Source organism: Centropristis striata, chromosome 10 (assembly GCF_030273125.1).
Source record: "Centropristis striata isolate RG_2023a ecotype Rhode Island chromosome 10, C.striata_1.0, whole genome shotgun sequence".
NCBI lineage: Eukaryota > Metazoa > Chordata > Actinopteri > Perciformes > Serranidae > Centropristis > Centropristis striata.
This window is the reverse complement of record NC_081526.1, coordinates 35374171-35391445: the sequence shown is the minus strand read 5'-3', so window position 1 is coordinate 35391445 and position 17275 is coordinate 35374171.

The window sequence follows — 17275 nt, the reverse complement described above, 5'->3', positions numbered from 1 at the left end:
TCATGAACTGTATCATATGACATCAACGTGGCAACTCGTGTACCTAGATGTTTTATGTTGTTGCTGTGACTTTATTTATTTATTATTTATTTTTCCAAATCAGGAAAGTCATCTTTCTGATTATTCCGACACGACGTAAATGCAGCATTATTACAATTACAAAGCCTTTCACTTTGCCTATTTTTATTATTATTATTATTTTATTTATTATTATTATTATTATTATTATTATTATTATTATTATTAAACTTGTATGTACATTTTTATGTTATGTGTATGATTTTTATGTGAAGCACTTTGTGACTTCTGTCTGTGAAAGGTGCTATATAAATAAAGTTTACTTATTTACTATTATTATTTCAAACATATAAGAAGTAAGTAAAAACAAAACAAGAATAGCACATAAATTGTATAGTATAAAATAAACATTAAACATGTAGCAAACACAAAATACAAATTCAAATAGCAACATTAATAAATAACACACGTCCATTGTCAATCAGAATTATAACATAGCAATTACTAACCCAACCCTAAGTATTTATATATTTTTGCCTAATTTATTTATTTCAGCCTTTATGTCATAGCCATAATTATTTATTTAATATTTATTTATTTTATTTAATAGTGTCTTAATGAGCATCCCATGGCTATCTTCTCTAGTAAGTTACCTGGTAAATCAACTTGAAGTATTTTATTGCGATCAGTAATGAAACTTGAATCTCTAAACCTTGCGGCAATAACTACGCACAAATTTTATACATAAGAATTTAAATGTAATGCTACTGTGAGTTGTATTGTGATTCTCTTTAAATGAAGAGTTTTACGCAGTGAAAGCAGTATCCAAATAGTAAAATATTCTGTACACACACACACACACACTGTTAAAATAATTGATTATTTTCTATATTGGTAAATGATTTTATGCTTGATTTCTGCTCCTCTGTTGTCTGTCTCTGTTCTCTGTCTCTGTGAGTGACGCAGGTCACTATCAAAGGTCAAACTTTGAGTGTAATAAATATCTCTGTGCATTTATATTAAATCAGGCAATATGATTTTGATACAATTATTATGTTTGTGTGTTAATGTTGGTTTAGAAACTTTGTTTACATATATTTCATTGTCTGTTTCATATTTTTTAGACTTTTAGAATCTATGTGAGACAGTGAAAATTCTTTGACTCTGTAGACATAATATCTTTGTTATATACAACAAGGCAGGAGGTTTTTTGTTGAATGTTCTGGAGAAGAGACCAGGTCAGGATGGCCTTGTACGGGGCAGCAAGCAATCAGGTGGCATTGACGTGCCGTTGTATTAATTAAAACTGGCGAATCAGCGATCAAGAAGGCGGGACTTCCTGGAGGAAATCGACCAGCATGTTTTGTAAACAAATGTTAGTATTTTAATGGGTTCAGGGAGAGAGTCGTGGTTCAGACTTCACAAACTGAAACACGTCTGTTTGTATTCAGGGACATGAGTTTTGAACCCGGAGATCTCTGTAAAGTGCACATTTTTTGACGTATTGTAATAAAACTTTTGTTAAACTGAGAACTTGGACGTCTCCAGCTCTTCATTTCCCATCAACGAACTGCGCAGAAAAATGGTGAGGTTTTTTCTGTTTATCAATTTTCAAGGTTTCCTCATGCAATTTTTCTAACAACACACACACACACACACACACACACACACACACCTGTTGCTGTTTAGTGGAGGAAACTCTTATCTAACTGAAATTTCTTCTGGTAAATATTTTCACTTACTTTTTTGTGGTTTACTCATAGAGACATGAACTAAAGAGGAAGCTGACCAAATATGGCATTACTTAATACATTAACATCTCAGAAGGAAGGTGAGATTTGAAATAAAGTCCAGTTTGAGTCTCTATTCACTGATTGTTTGTGGTCAACGCCCCCGCGTACCATTCAAGGATGCTGTTGTTGTGTTTGTCTCCAAACAGCCACAGGGAAGACAATTATATAAGTTTGACGTCAGCGTGTTTAAAATCCAGAGGATTAAATGGAGTATCTGTATTGTTGTGCCACCAAGACATATTTGTGTCCCACTCTCAAGAGTGAGCTGCGTTTTATTCTGTGCGGTTCACTTCAGTTCAGCACCTTGTCCTGGTGAGGAGATTCAATGTGCTGCAGAGAGTGAAAAACAAATATTACAACAGCTTCAGTTCTCAACTCCCACACTCCACCCACCAGTTACTGAAAAAACAAGAAAGAAAGACAGCGAGCTGCAGCCAGGGAAGAATTCATCTGCAATACAGAACACTTTGTCCTGTTTAAACTGTAGAAGTCTACAGGGGGGAGACGTTTGATGGTTTAAGAGCTAAAACGAATGCTTGTTTTTATTACTGTTTAATCCACTAATCATTTCATCTATAAAATGTCTGAAAAATGTTTTAAAAATGTCCCTCTCAGCTACATAAAGTCCAAGGGGATGTCTTTAGATGTCTTGTTTTATCAGTACAAAGGCCGACAATATTATATTATAAAGAAAGTCATATTTGAGAATCTGAAAATAGCAATTTCTCCCATTTGAAAAACACATCATCTACATGGCACATCACTCCAGTGAAACAGCTTTTAAGCAACAAAAGTGACAAAATATGTACAGTACAGGCCAAAAGTTTGGACACACCTTCTCATTCAATGCATTTTTCTTTATTTTCATGACTATTTACATTGTAGATTCTCACTGAAGGCATCAAAACTATGAATAAACACATATGGAATTAGGTACTTAACAAAAAAAGTGTGAAATAACTGAAAACATGTCTTGTATTTTAGATTCCTCAAAGTAACCACCCTTTGCTTACTAGAATATAAGACATGTTTTCAGTTATTTCACACTTTTTTGTTAAGTACATAATTCCACATGTGTTCATTAATAGTTTTGATGAATTTACAAAGGAAACGCATTGAATAAGAAGGTGTGTCCAAACTTTTGGCCTGTACTGTAACTTAAATGTATTGTTGAATTGTATGTAATAACTATCTGCAGTAATATTCCATTGAAACAGCCAACTGTTAGAAATAATCTGTTATTCTGTCTCTGTTTTCTGTCTCTGTGCCTGGGGATCACTATCTGATTGACTCGGTCACTATCTATGCATGCGTAATTCACTAACTGTGTGTGTGCCCTCTCTCTATGCATTTATAGATTCATGTAAGATGCTTTTGATACAATGATCATGTGCTAATATTGTTTTAAAACTATGATTAGTCTAAATACATCAAAACTAAATACATTTATTCCATCTGCTTAAACTTAGTAAGATTCTATCATCACAAAAATATATATTTTATGTTTTATATGTTATGAGAACATTGCAAAATCTGTGTTACCACCAATATCTCTGCAAGTGATAACAAGGCAGGAGGTTGTGTTGGATGCTTTGGGAACAGGTTTGAAAGGGACGCACCTTCTGGAGAGTTCTACCGACATTATTAGTAAAACATTGTTAGGTTATAAAAAAAGGTTTGAGGGATGAAGTGACCACCTAATGTGATGTCAGGGACGTGTAGATTGAACCCTGATTGAGACTCTGTAACTGCATATTTCTTGACATATTGTAATAAAATGATGTTAAACTGAGAACTTGGACGTCTCCTGCTCATCATTCCCTATCAAACGATCTGCACAGAGAAACAGGTAGAGAGGATTTACTGTTGGAGTCAGATCATTTGATTTTAAAGGTTTCCTCTATGCATTTCTCAACACAACACAGCAGAGGCATCGCTGCAAGCTGAATTGTGAGAGCTATAAAATCCATTCAAAGGTCTAAGAACAGGCTTTAATATTAATGCATTTTAATACTTGAATGATGCAATGTTTATAGAACGGTATAAACCAGTTACATATCCTGGAAAATTATTTATCCGATCCCAAAACCCAGACGCTGGTCGCCTCTCAACATTTTTTAAAATACGGTATCTTACAAAAACATATGCACCGGAATATACAAAAGTTCTGGCACATGGTGGGGAGGGAGATTAATAGGATTTTACCTAAGAATCTGCTATGTGACCCATTATGCATGTTGCTTGGGATATCAAATGGCTTTATTGTTGATAAGTATGAGAAGAAATTGTACAAAATGTTAACTTTCTGTACTAGAAAATGTATTCTCTTAAACTGGATAACAGATAAAGCTCCCTCTAGAACACAATGGCATAAGGTTATAATAGAATATATATCTCTTGACTATCTGACATGTATGCTGCGTGATAAAGATGACATCTTTCATAGAATATGGGACCCTTTTTTGTTATACATTGGTATGAATATTTCAACCATATTTACACGAGGATTTACATAGGACTATGTGGGGTGCTTAACTGTCATTTATTTTTGTATCTATATCATTTCTGAATCATCTGTCGATATGTATTTTTTTTATTTTTTCTCTGTGTCTGTGAGCCGAGTGTGGGTTCTTTTTATTTTATTTTTATATATTCTATTTTATTTGTTTGATTGTTCTTTGTGTTTGTTTGTTTTTCACTGTGTGCTGTGAAAACCAATAAACATATTGCTTTAAAAAAACTAAAACATATGCACCATTTTGATATCCTATGATATCATATGAACATTAGATTTAATATTATGAAGCACTCGCACAGTTGCTGTTTTAAAAACTTTCAGTCACAACTTTTAAGCAGTTTCATGGATAAAGAAGTCTCTAAAGGGCTCAAAGCTAATATTTAGACTCCTACAATTCTGTGACAACTGGTAAAGTCCATCTGAGGAGACTGGAGCTGTGTACAATAGAAAGCTCCAACACTTCTACCAAATGGACTTTTTGGTGAGGCTGTTTGTCAACAACTGTCTCTGTCTCAACGTTACCATCACTATTACATTTCATCAGCCTGTTACACAACCAACACCTCCCTGCCATCGTTAGCACTTCTCATTGAGAGCAGAAATATAATGCAAACACTTCACAGCTCATTAACAAACTGTCTGCATGAGTAACGCTCTGCAGCGCTGCACAGGAAACATTTTCATCACTGTCAGCTCACATGTTAATGAGCTCCACCAGCCTGCTGGATCAGAAGAAGAGAGCTAAACTCAGAATTAAATAGGTATGTTTACATTGCAATATTTTTACATATGCAATACTTTATTTATATTTTTCATTTTATTTTTATATTGTTATCTCCATCCATCCATCCATCCATTTTCTTCCGCTTATCCGGGGCCGGGTCTATTATTACATATTACATTATATATATTATATACTGTACTATTATTATTATTATATACCGTCTAGTCACTATAGCATTGTTGCCATCATATCACCAGTTTAATTATTACCATCATCTGCCAACCATCCTACCAACTGATGTTCTTCTTTTTAACTTCTTAAGTGTCCTTGTTCTTGTTCTATTCTGTGTTTTTTTCTATTGTTGTTTTTATTTATGCTACCTCAGTATTTTATTCTATTGTATTTTATTGTACTTGAATACCGGACTGCTGTGACAACCGAATTTCCCTTCGGGGATGAATCCAATCCAATCCCTTTTATTTGTATAGCACATTTAAACAACACAAACGTCTCCAAAGTGCTGTACATAAAATGAACAATAAAACAAACAATTCCATATACCAATCAGCAATAAAAAAATAAGTGTATAAATCTAAATAATAAAGTAATCAATCAATCAATCTATCTATCGAAACATTTCATTTTCACAAATCTAAATCTTTGTTTCAAAGTGTCCAATGTGTTCTACATGTGGGGAAAAAAACTGAAATTGCATTTTTTGTATTTTCATAAATAGGATATAATATTTCACAAATCTAAAACTTTGTTTTAGAGTCTTGAGTCTCTCTGGGATAATCTAGTCCAGACTTGACCCGTCCAGGTGTAATGGTTTTAGATCTGGACCAGGTCCAATGTAGCCTACATACTGAAACATGCAGTGAAATTGCCTTTTTTTTCATTTTCAATAATACAATAAAAGTTTTAATAATTGGCTAAAGAAAAATATGAAGACTATTTACTTATTTACTATGACGGAGTATTAGGGCCACATTTACAAAAAAATAATAATAATTACGAGATTAAAGTCATAAATATTGAATTAATTACGAGAATAAAGTCATAAATATTGAATTAATTGTGAGAATGAAGTTTTAATATTGAATTAATTTTGAGAATGAAGCCGAAAATATTTAATTAATTACAAAAATAAAGTCGTAAATATTTAATTAGTTACAAGAATAATGTCTTATATATTTAATTAATTAATTATGACAATAAAGACGTAAATATTTAATTAATTATGAGCTTAAAGTCGAAAATATGTAATTAATTACGAGAATAAAGTCGTAAATATTTAATTAATTACAAGAATAATGTCGAAAATATTTACTTACAAGAATAAAGTCGTAAATATTCTATTAATTACAAGAATAAAGTCGTACATAATTGGTAAGTAGGTAATTAAATATTTTCGACTTTATTCTCATAATTAATTAAATATTTTTGACTTCATTCTTGTAATGAATTAAATATTTACAACTTTATTCTCATACTTAATTAAATAGTTACGACTAATCTCATAATTAGTTAAATATTTTCAACTTTATTCTCATAATTAATTAAATATTTTTTCAACTTTATCCCGTAATTCATTAAAAATGTTATGACTTTATTCTCATATTTAATTAAATATCACAACTTTAATCTCTTGATTAATTAAATATTTTAAACTTTATTCTTGTAATTAATTCAATATTTACAACTTTAATCTCTTGATTAATTAAATATTTTAAAGTTTATTCTTGTAATTAATTCAATATTTACAACTTTATTCTTGTATTTAATTTAATATTGGACTTTATTTTCGTAATTAATTCAATATTTATGATTGTATTCTCATAATTAATTAAATATTTCAACTTTATTCTAGTAATTAATTCAATATTTTCAGCATTATTCTATTAATAATTCAATATTTGCAACTTTATTCTTGTAATTAATTCAATATTTACGAGTTTATTCTCGTAATTAATTCACTATTAACGCCTTTTATCCTTATCTCGTAATTAAGTGTTGTTTTTTTTAAATGTTTTTTTTTCTAAATGTGTCCCTAACTCTCCGTCGTAATATTCTCATTTGATTTGAAGCCTCAACTCGATTTCCCTGGAAATGCCTGAGGATGTGACTAATGTCTGGAACAACAACTGTCCCATAAGATTCTTGAGCAATGAAAACGTTGTTCACTATTCCAGTAAATAGGACGAACCGTTTCGCTCAGCCGTTAGCCGTTATGCTAGCACGACTCAAAGTCAATAACGTTGCGTACGGTGGACAAACGGAAAATATAATTTGACGGTGTGTTAAATAAGAAGAATAGTTAGTTATGGAGACACGTTATTGTCCCCGAATTATAAATAAAACCAAACGATCCGCCATGTTTAACGTTACTGTCGGCCGGAAGTAGCGAGTCGAACAGCGAATGTGACGTGAGACGATCATTTTTTCAAAATAAATAAAAAATAATATAATATATAATAAAAAATAAACTTTCATAAGTATTTTTACCTGTAACTTCTGAGGGTCAGGACCTTCTTTCTTCTCGTCTGTTCAGTTATTTATATATATATATATAGTCTATGGTTCAGTGTCTTCACTGAAGATGAGCCATTGAAGGACTCTCAGAGTTGGAAATTGGCGCTTTAAAGTTTAAACCAAGGCTTTGACGGTGAACTTGTTGCTATGGTTACTGCCAGCCAATGGGTTGATTTAGAACGGTGAACACAGTTTAAACCGGAAACTACTTAGTATAGTAGGAGTCTATTATCAGGAATAAATGAAGACCCAGCAGCCAATCAGAGTTGAGTATTTAGAACCGTGGTATATACAATCATGGAAAAATGATTAGGCCACCCACTGTTTTTTTCAATTTCTTGTTAATTTTTAATCAGAGGGGCACATTAAAAAACGGCAAAGATGACATTTAGGCATTCAAAACCTTTATTTTAGCTTATTTAACAATGAGACTTACCAACAAGACCAATTATTTTTTAGTAGGACAATGACATTTTTCATTTTTGTGCACAATTCCTTTTTTTATTTTGAAAGTGCAGTACAGTGAGATTGTGAGAATGATGTGAGAATGTTTTTTTAAAAAAAATATTTACACAAGCTTTTATTGCACAATTAAACTATTATATAATGTACACATTCTGGGCTCCTTTTGTGTACAATGAGATATTGTTTGAACAAAAACTAGTAAACAAAAACTAATTGTTCCGTCGTTCATCATTATAAATTAATCATTTTATTATTAATTTAACACAGGGGCCACAGCAGGGGCCAAGGGCTTCTTCACAGGGGCAGGGGCCCCTGTAGGCCCCTGTGTTTTTGTTGTTTTCATTATATTTGTCCAATCAAATGTACCTTTAGTTGTAGCAGGCATTAAATGAACAAAGAAACGGAAGAAAACAAGGTTGGTCTAATAAGTTTTTCCATGACTGTACAGCCGTAAAGTCTGCAAAGTCTGGATACACAATGAATGAATCTCACAATGTCAACAAAAGGGAAAGATAACTGCAGTAGTAGCAACACTGATCCAATAAAATAATGTTTAAGCATCATACAGATGTCTTTTAAAGATTTATTTTAACTTTTGCTCTCTTTCACATGCAGACACTGAAAAAAACACGAGAAAATAAAGAACATGAAAGGTTCCAAACACACCTCTCTAAATGATTTTAAGTCTCTCAGGCTAGTTTCTAAAAACATCAATTAAATATAAATATAGAAAGAGTAAAAGATACAATTGACAGGCAGGGGGAAAAGTCATAAAAAACAAGACACATACACCTACATTTTTGGACTGTATTTGCTCTTTGGACCCAGTGAAACGCTTCCTTCTCAATGTTTGTGTGTTCTCATAATATTTTGTTGGTTAAATCATGCTGTGGAAGTGTTTTACTGTCTGATTGTGATCTAACAGGACAGGTAGAGCAGCCACTAGAGGGCAGCGCTGGTTCATATAAAACACATCTGAGCTCTCATCAAAGTCTAAAACAAATACTGACTTGTGGGTGGTGTGTGTGTGTGTGTGCGTGCGTGCCTGTTTGTGTGTGTGTGTGTGTGTGTGTGTGTGTGTGTGTGTGTGTGTGTGTGAAACCAGTTATGTAACAGAGTTTTAGGAGCAAGGTCTCACCATGGTAATTAGCATTGTGCGAACACAGCGTGTTGGCCAAATAATGTGAAAGATTTGTGCTGTTCCCTTCCCGGCAGCATGACCCATATTTCTCAACAGTCAGAGCCAGAACAGAGCGCTTCACTTTCTCCAACTGCAGTGTGTGTGTGTGTGTGTGTGTGTGTGTGTGTGTGTGTGTGTTCTTGTACTTCCTACATAGTGAGGACCAGAACACGTTTTTAACCAACAGAGCGAGGACATTTTTGCAAAGTGAGGACATTTCGGCCGGTCCTCACTTCTTTTTTGAGATTTCAGACTTTGTTTTAAGGGTTAAAGGTCACATGATGATGATAATTAACTGAAACTGTATTGTGTGGTTACAAAACTAACTAAAATTATAGTGAAAATGTCCTTCGTTTTCGTCTTTATCAACTTTTTTCATACATAATGAAGATGGATCAGACAAAGGATATAAAGGCAAAATTTACTGTGACCTCTTTTAATCTCCCACCCAACAAATACCCCATTACAAAAAACTACAACTAATAAAAACTAAACTAAAACTAAAGCATTTCAATTCATTCATTCATTCAGTTCATTTCATTTCATTCACTCTAAAAACTAATTAAAACTAACTGAATTTGAAAACAAAAAATCACAACTAAATTAAAAATAAAACTGATGGAAAATTAACTATTCCAATGACGGCCCTCACAAAGATAGAAGTACAAGAATGGGTGTGTGTGTGTGTGAAGATTCAGAGCTGAAACTACATTATACTTGAGCTGCCTCATCTTGTATCTGGATCAATAATTTACTTGGCAGCAGCGTCTGGTCATGTGGTTTAATGTATGTTGAAGGACTACGTCCACTTGTCTCTGTTCAGGCCCCGGGCCGCTCTAACACTGGATTCATTGATTTAGTTTGATGTTTATGACGCAGCCTTGTTTGTTTCACATGTGTTGTGCTTTAACCCTATAAAGCCAAGTGTATCATATTAGATACAGTTATTTTTGAGACCTCTACATCATCAAAAACCTGATGTATACATGTGTTGAAGATAAACAAACTGAACAACAAATTGCACAAAAATACCAGATGTAGCAAAAATGATATGCAGGTTCCACGAGTGGATCAGTCATTGCTGCATTAAAAAACTTCATATCAGCAGATGTATGATGTTGTGTTATATGGAAAAAATATGTATTTTGCATGTTTGAGGAAAAAGGAAAAGTCAAAGTCTTAATAGGTTAAATATGTTAGGGTTTATATGTTTTTGTTAGTTCGAGAAAAACAAACTGTGAGCAACAAATTGCACAAAAAGACCTGATGTATCAAATATGATACAAATTAGAATTCATGTATGCAATTTATTTATTTCTTAAAATTCGTCAGCAGGTTAATAAGCACTCAGTTTTTACAAAAATTGAATTTTCTGGCAATTATTTCATGGTTCAGGCTTTATAGGGTTAAATCTTTCCCCCAGCAGCATGTATATACGGCGTCCTTCACCCCCCCGCCGGCCTGTGGCGGCTCAGTAAGTGGCGTTGTGTTCTGGTGATGGAGCGTTTCCAGGACGATCGGCCTTACCTGCTCCGCTTTAATGGATCAGTGTCACTGCATTGAGCTCATGGCTTAATCTGGACTCCAGATTGAAGATCAAGGGTCGTTTTTAGCCACACTGGTGGTTTGACTCTACAGATGAAACACTTGGCCCTTTCTTCTTCTCCATGAGGTTCACATTGGTGGTTTTTAGTGATACGTTGTGACAGATTATTAGAAAATGTGGTGCAAACAGTGGCGGTTCTAGACCACTTTTACTGTGGGGGCCAAGGAGGGGCCAGTGTTTAATCAGAGGGGCACTTTAAAAAATGGCAAAGATGATATTTAAGCATTCAAACCCTTTATATTAGCTTATTTAAAAATCTAATTTAAATATATTTGGAAGATATAAATACACTGATTGAAACAATGACCAACAATAACAACTATTTTTGTACGATAATGACATTTCTAACTTTTGTGCACAATTACTATCTTTTATTTTTGAAAGCTTTTATTGCACAATTAAACTATTATACAATGTACACATTCTGGGTTCATTTTGTGTACAATGATATATTGTTTGAACAGAAAATAGGTAAGAATTGTTCCGTTGTTCATCGTTATAAATTGATCATTTTATTATTAATTTGACACAGGGGCCACAGCAGGGGCCAAGGGCTTCTTCACAGGGGCAGTGGCCCCTGGAGGCCCCTGTGTAGAACCGCCATTGGGTGCAAACATTCAAGTTCCCCACATGTAGACTGTATAAAAGACTTTTTTTTTCCAGAAGTGACCATACAGTCATGGAAAAAATTATTAGACCATTTTTTTCTTCAATTTCTTATTTATTTTAATGCCTGGTACAACTAAAGGCACATTTGTTTGGACAAATATAATGATAACAACAAAAATATCTGATAAGAGTTTAATTTAAGAGCTGATATCTCGACATTTTGCATGGTTTTCTTGATAACAAAATAATAATAATAATAATAATAATAACCAAAATCATTATCAAGAAAACTATGGAAAATGGCTAGATTATCAGCTATTTTTGTTGTTATCATTATATTTGTCCAATCAAATGTATCTTTAGTTGTACCAGGCATTAAATGAACAAGAAACGGAAGAAAACAAAGTTCGTCTAATAAGTTTTTCCATGACTGTACAGCTGTAAACTTACGTCTGCAGTAGTAGCAACACTGATCCAATAAAATAATGGTTAAGCATCATACAGATGTCTTTTAAAGATATATTTTAACTTTTGCTCTCTTTCACATGCAGACACTGAAAAAAACATGAGAAAATAAAGAACATGAAAGGTTCCAAACACACCTCTCTAAATAAGTTTTAAGTCTCTCAGGCTAGTTTCTAAAAACATCAATTAAATATAAATATACAAAGAGTAAAAAATACAATTGACAGGCAGGGGGAAAAGTAATAAAAAACAAGACATATACACCTAAATAAGTAGATCCAATACAATCCATTAAACCTGCATTCTGTCTAAAGTCCAGTAGGGGGCGACTCCACTGGCTGCAAAAAGAAGTCAGTTTTCATGAAAGTCAATATGACTTCTGACTTGATTTGTTCCTCAATACAGCACACTTCTTTATGAAGTATAAAAGCTAAAAAGCAAACCATGCTTGTCATGGACTTTAGTGAAGATCTTTTTGTCAGTTTTTTTGAAGGTCAAGACTGAACTTTCACGCCATGGACCGTCTCCAGGTGTGTTAGTGAGAGTGATGCATAGTTCCATCTGAGTCTGACAACAGGCCTGTGGGCGAGAATCACAGCTAAAGTGTGAATATTCATATTTACATTTCCACAATAATATGCACTTTTTACTGCTGTGTATCACTCTGGTCCTGGAGAATGAAACACAGGAACGCAGTTTATTAGAGGTGTTATAAACTGTGGATCCAACAGCTCTGTGGAATCAGCACAATCATGGCTAGAAGTAGGGAAATGTCAAAAATGTCTCTGTGCAGAAAAACACAGTTACTTTGATAGGAATCAGCATCTCCTGCCCTCTACACTCAGCTCTGTGTAAACAGCCTCTCCTGTCCTCTCCTCTCTGCTCTGTGTAAACAGCCTCTCCTGTCCTCTCCACTCGGCTCTGTGTAAACAGCCTCTCCTGTCCTCTCCTCTCTGCTCTGTGTAAACAGCCTCTCCTGTCCTCTCCTCTCTGCTCTGTGTAAACAGCCTCTCCTGTCCTCTCCTCTCTGCTCTGTGTAAACAGATTTTCAGTGAATATTTGTCACGTGACCGTTGGTCTCAGCAGAATCAATCATGTCTTCACAGTGTCTCTGAGGAGCAGAGTTTAATGTTTTTATCAGGACCTGGTTAGAGCAGCGTTGTTGGTACCATGCTATGAACAGAGATCTGAGCTCAGTGTTTGCAGTTGTTTTGCAGTAACCTGCTCTTGCTCCAGATGGGCTCAACAGGGACCAAATTAATTAAACCTCCAACACTCCAACTTGTACTAGAGTTGCTCAGCTTTACATCCCACCATGGGCGTCTCTGTGCTTGCTCCAGAGATTTAGTGCTTCAATTTCTTGCACAGTGTTGCAAGTCGATATCTCCACTAGTCATATTAAAATGGACTTTTCTAAATGTGTCAGCCCACCTGTTCACCTTGTAAAGAGAGAGCAGCCAGGAGGAAGGTTCATAGAAAAGAGTGCAGGGAGCAGAGTGAGCACTCAACTGCCCAGTGGACACCTGATATATATAAAAGGCCTTTGTAGACATCAGGTGTTTGATTCTTTCACGGTATTTATAAAGCATCTATACCTGCTTTATAATTTTAAAAAGGGCATGAAATCTAACTTTTTGTGATGTGACCTTTAATACTGAGACCATGCATAATAATTATATATTTCTAAATTTCCTTTTGTTTCCTGTTAACTTGAGAGTGAAGTCATCTGATCCATCTTTATTCTATTCTTTAGATCCAATTTAACTGACTTTTCTAAATGTGTCATGTTGCAGACCTGCACACCTGATAAAGAGAGAGGTGGACACACACAGAGCAGGCAGGAGGAAGGTTTAGAGAAAAATATGTGTTTTGATTTCTGCAGACACGCAGTGAGGCCAGGGCGCCTCCCATGAGCTCACTAAAAGGTGTTAGAGAGCATCAGAGGCACTCAGCTGCCCGGCAGGCTGTTAGTGGAGCCAGAGCTACGCTGTTACACTCTACAGCAGGCAGAGAGCTGCTGCATGTTGCTGTTGTTGCATGTTGCTGCCACTGCGTTGCTGCTGCTGCATGTTGCTGCCGCTGCGTTGCTGCCGCTGCGTTGCTGCCGCTGCATTGCTGCCGCTGCATGTTGCTGCCGCTGCATGCTGCCACGGCATGTTGCTGCTGCTGCATGTTGCTTCAGCTGCATGTTGCTGCCACTGCTGCATGTTACTGCCACTGCATGTTGCCACTACATGTTGCTGCCACTGCATGTTGCTACCACTGCATGTTTCCACTGCATGTTGCTGCTGCTACATGCTGCCACTGCATGTTGCTGCCACGGCATGCTGCCACGGCATGTTGCTGCTGCTGCATGTTGCTGCCGCTGCATGTTGCTGCCGCTGCATGCCGCCACGGCATGTTGCTGCTGCTGCTGCATGTTGCTTCAGCTGCATGTTGCTGCCGCTACACGCTGTCGCTGCTGCATGTTGCTGCCACTGCTGCATGTTGCTGCCACTGCATGTTGCTGCCACTGCATGTTGCTGCCACGGCATGTTGCTGCCACTGCATGCTGCCACTGCATTGCTGCCGCTGCATGCTGCCACTGCATGTTGCTGCCACGGAATGTTGCTGCCACTGCATGTTGCTGCCACTGCATGCTGCCACTGCATTGCTGCCGCTGCATGCTGCCACGGCATGTTGCTGCCGCTGCATGTTGCTGCCGCTGCATGTTGCCGCTGCTACATGCTGCCGCTGCATGTTGCTGCCGCTGCATGTTGCTGCTGCTACATGCTGCCGCTGCTGCTGCAACTGCTGCTGCAACTGCTGCCGCTGCTTTATGATGCATGTTGCTGCTGCTGCTGCTGCTGCTGCCCGACAGCACATCAACAAAGCTTCAGTCTTCAGTTAGCATCCTGCTACACATTCAGCAGACTGTACGGAGGAACACGCGCCTCGGGGAGCTTCTCTGATGCTGGGAAATCTTTGACTTCATTAAAATGAAACAAACATCACAAGATAGTTGTGAAACGTCACACAGCTCACAAGTCCTCAGTTCACACACAAACAACACTCAATAACATCCAGCAAACAGCACATTACACATAGATACAAACATGAACTATCTGAGGTACTAACGCTGTTATTCTGCACCACATTTAGCATTTTTCACTATGTTTATATAGTATGAAGCCTGTGAAGTGTTTCTGCGCGTTGACCTCATAGTCAGTGTACAGGGGCACATGTTTACATATTTTAATAGCTTTCTGTTTGCTCTCAGGGAAATAAGCAGCAGCTCAGTGCTGGAGCTCTCTGCAGGTTTTACAGCATCAAACTGTGAATTATTTACTGATGAATCACGCTCCAGCATGAGAACATTAAAGTGTAACTAATCCATAAATATTAAAACCTTTTCTTGTTTTCTTTTACACTCTGCTACTGTGTGTGTGTGTGTGTGTGTGTGTGTGTGTGTGTGTACATATTACAGAGTTCAGACAGGTTTTAAAGACTAAAAATTAGACATTTGAAGCCTTTATCATCACATCAAAATGATTGATTAGTTATTTGTTGATTTATTTTATCTTCTGTTTATTTTCTAGTTTTTCTTGTTTGTGGATTATTTTGTCTTTTAGATAGCTCTCTTTCATTTTCGTGTGTTTGATTAATTCATTTTTATTATTTTTTAAATGGCTGATAACATACAATACAGATGTTTATTTAGCTATTTATTATATTTTATTTTTATTATTTAAATGGTCATTTATTGATTGATACTTAACATTCAGCACTGAAGTTTAGTTAGCTATTTTATTTTATTTTATTTTAATTATTATTTTTAATGGTCAGCTTTTAGTTAGTTAGTAGTTCTGATAATTATTTGGATACTCTTTAAAATACTTTTTATATTTATTTACATTCTCCTAACATGTAATCCTGATGTTATTTCAACTTTTTATTGTTTTCATTGAGTTGGTTATACTGCATGTATAATATATAGTAATTTTAACTTATCCTTAATAAAGGTATTTGTTTAGGTAAGCAGAGAACCTTTGCAGAGTTTCATTGGTGCAAAAACCCATATAGAGAAAGAATTATTATAATTTATTATCATTATCATTCCAGCTCAAATTTCACTTTAGCAGCCGACAGATTTGGTAATCGTTGAATTGTTCTCCTCTAAAATCTGTATTTTTTTAATTAGTTACTTGACATAAAAACGTAGAACTGGCTTTTTTAGAAAAAAATAGATAAATGAAGTAGTTTTTCCCAGATGGAACGGCTGCAAACCTGCTCACTTAAATTAGCTTAATTACAAAAATGAAATAAAACCCTGGGATATTTTTAGATTGCTCTTTAATTTTAGTGTGTTTTATTTGATTATTTAGATGTCTGATAACATACAGTACTGATGTTTATTGTTATTTAAATGGTCTTCTATTGACTGATACTTAACATTCAGGACTGAGGTTTATTAAGCCATTTAATTTTAAAATTTTTTATTATTTCAGTGGTCAGCAGTTGACTGATACATAACTTAGAGTAAGTACAGATAATTAGATATTCTTTAAATATTTTATTCATATTTTCAGCACCTGACTGATACTTAACATGCAGTCCTGATGTTTATTTATCAATTTATTTTATTTACATTTTTATTGTTTTCACTGCAAGAGTTGGTTACCAATATAACACATTGCATGTATAACACATAATAATTATTAATAAAGTTATTTGTTGAGGAAAGTAGAGAACCTTTGCAGAACCCAAATAAAGAATTATTATCATTCCAGCTCAACAACTCACTGTAGCAGCCGACAAATTCGGTAATCAGGGAATTTTTCTCTTCTAAATTCAGATTTTTTTAAATTAGTTATTTGACATAAAAACGTAAAAGTGGCTTTTAGAAAAAAATTGATAAAATTAAGTAGTTGTTCCCAGATGCAAAACTTAAGAGCTTTAAAAATGAATAATAATTCAAACAATGGAGAGACTCACATATAGACTAAAAACTAAGGAAGGCTCATTTTCTAAAGGCTGGGATAAATGGTTGCTGTACATGTCAAAAAATGAAGAAATGTAAAATATTGTTTATATGTAATGTGGAGTGCCCCCCCAACAGGTACTGTTCCTCTCTATTTTCCCACTTTATATCTTTCTCTCTCTGACTATACTCTACATAAAACCAATAAAAGAAAGTAAAAAAAAAAAAAAAAAAGAAGAATAAAAGCCTGGGAACATGGAGTGTTGTGTTGAAGAGGCAGACAGCTCCACCGCTGGAATCACTGGAATCATTTACCAAGAAACGTCTCAGAGTCAGGAGGAGCATGTGACTCAGAAATTAGCCAGGTCAAGCAGAGTGACTGCCAGAACACAGCAGCCAGTCAGC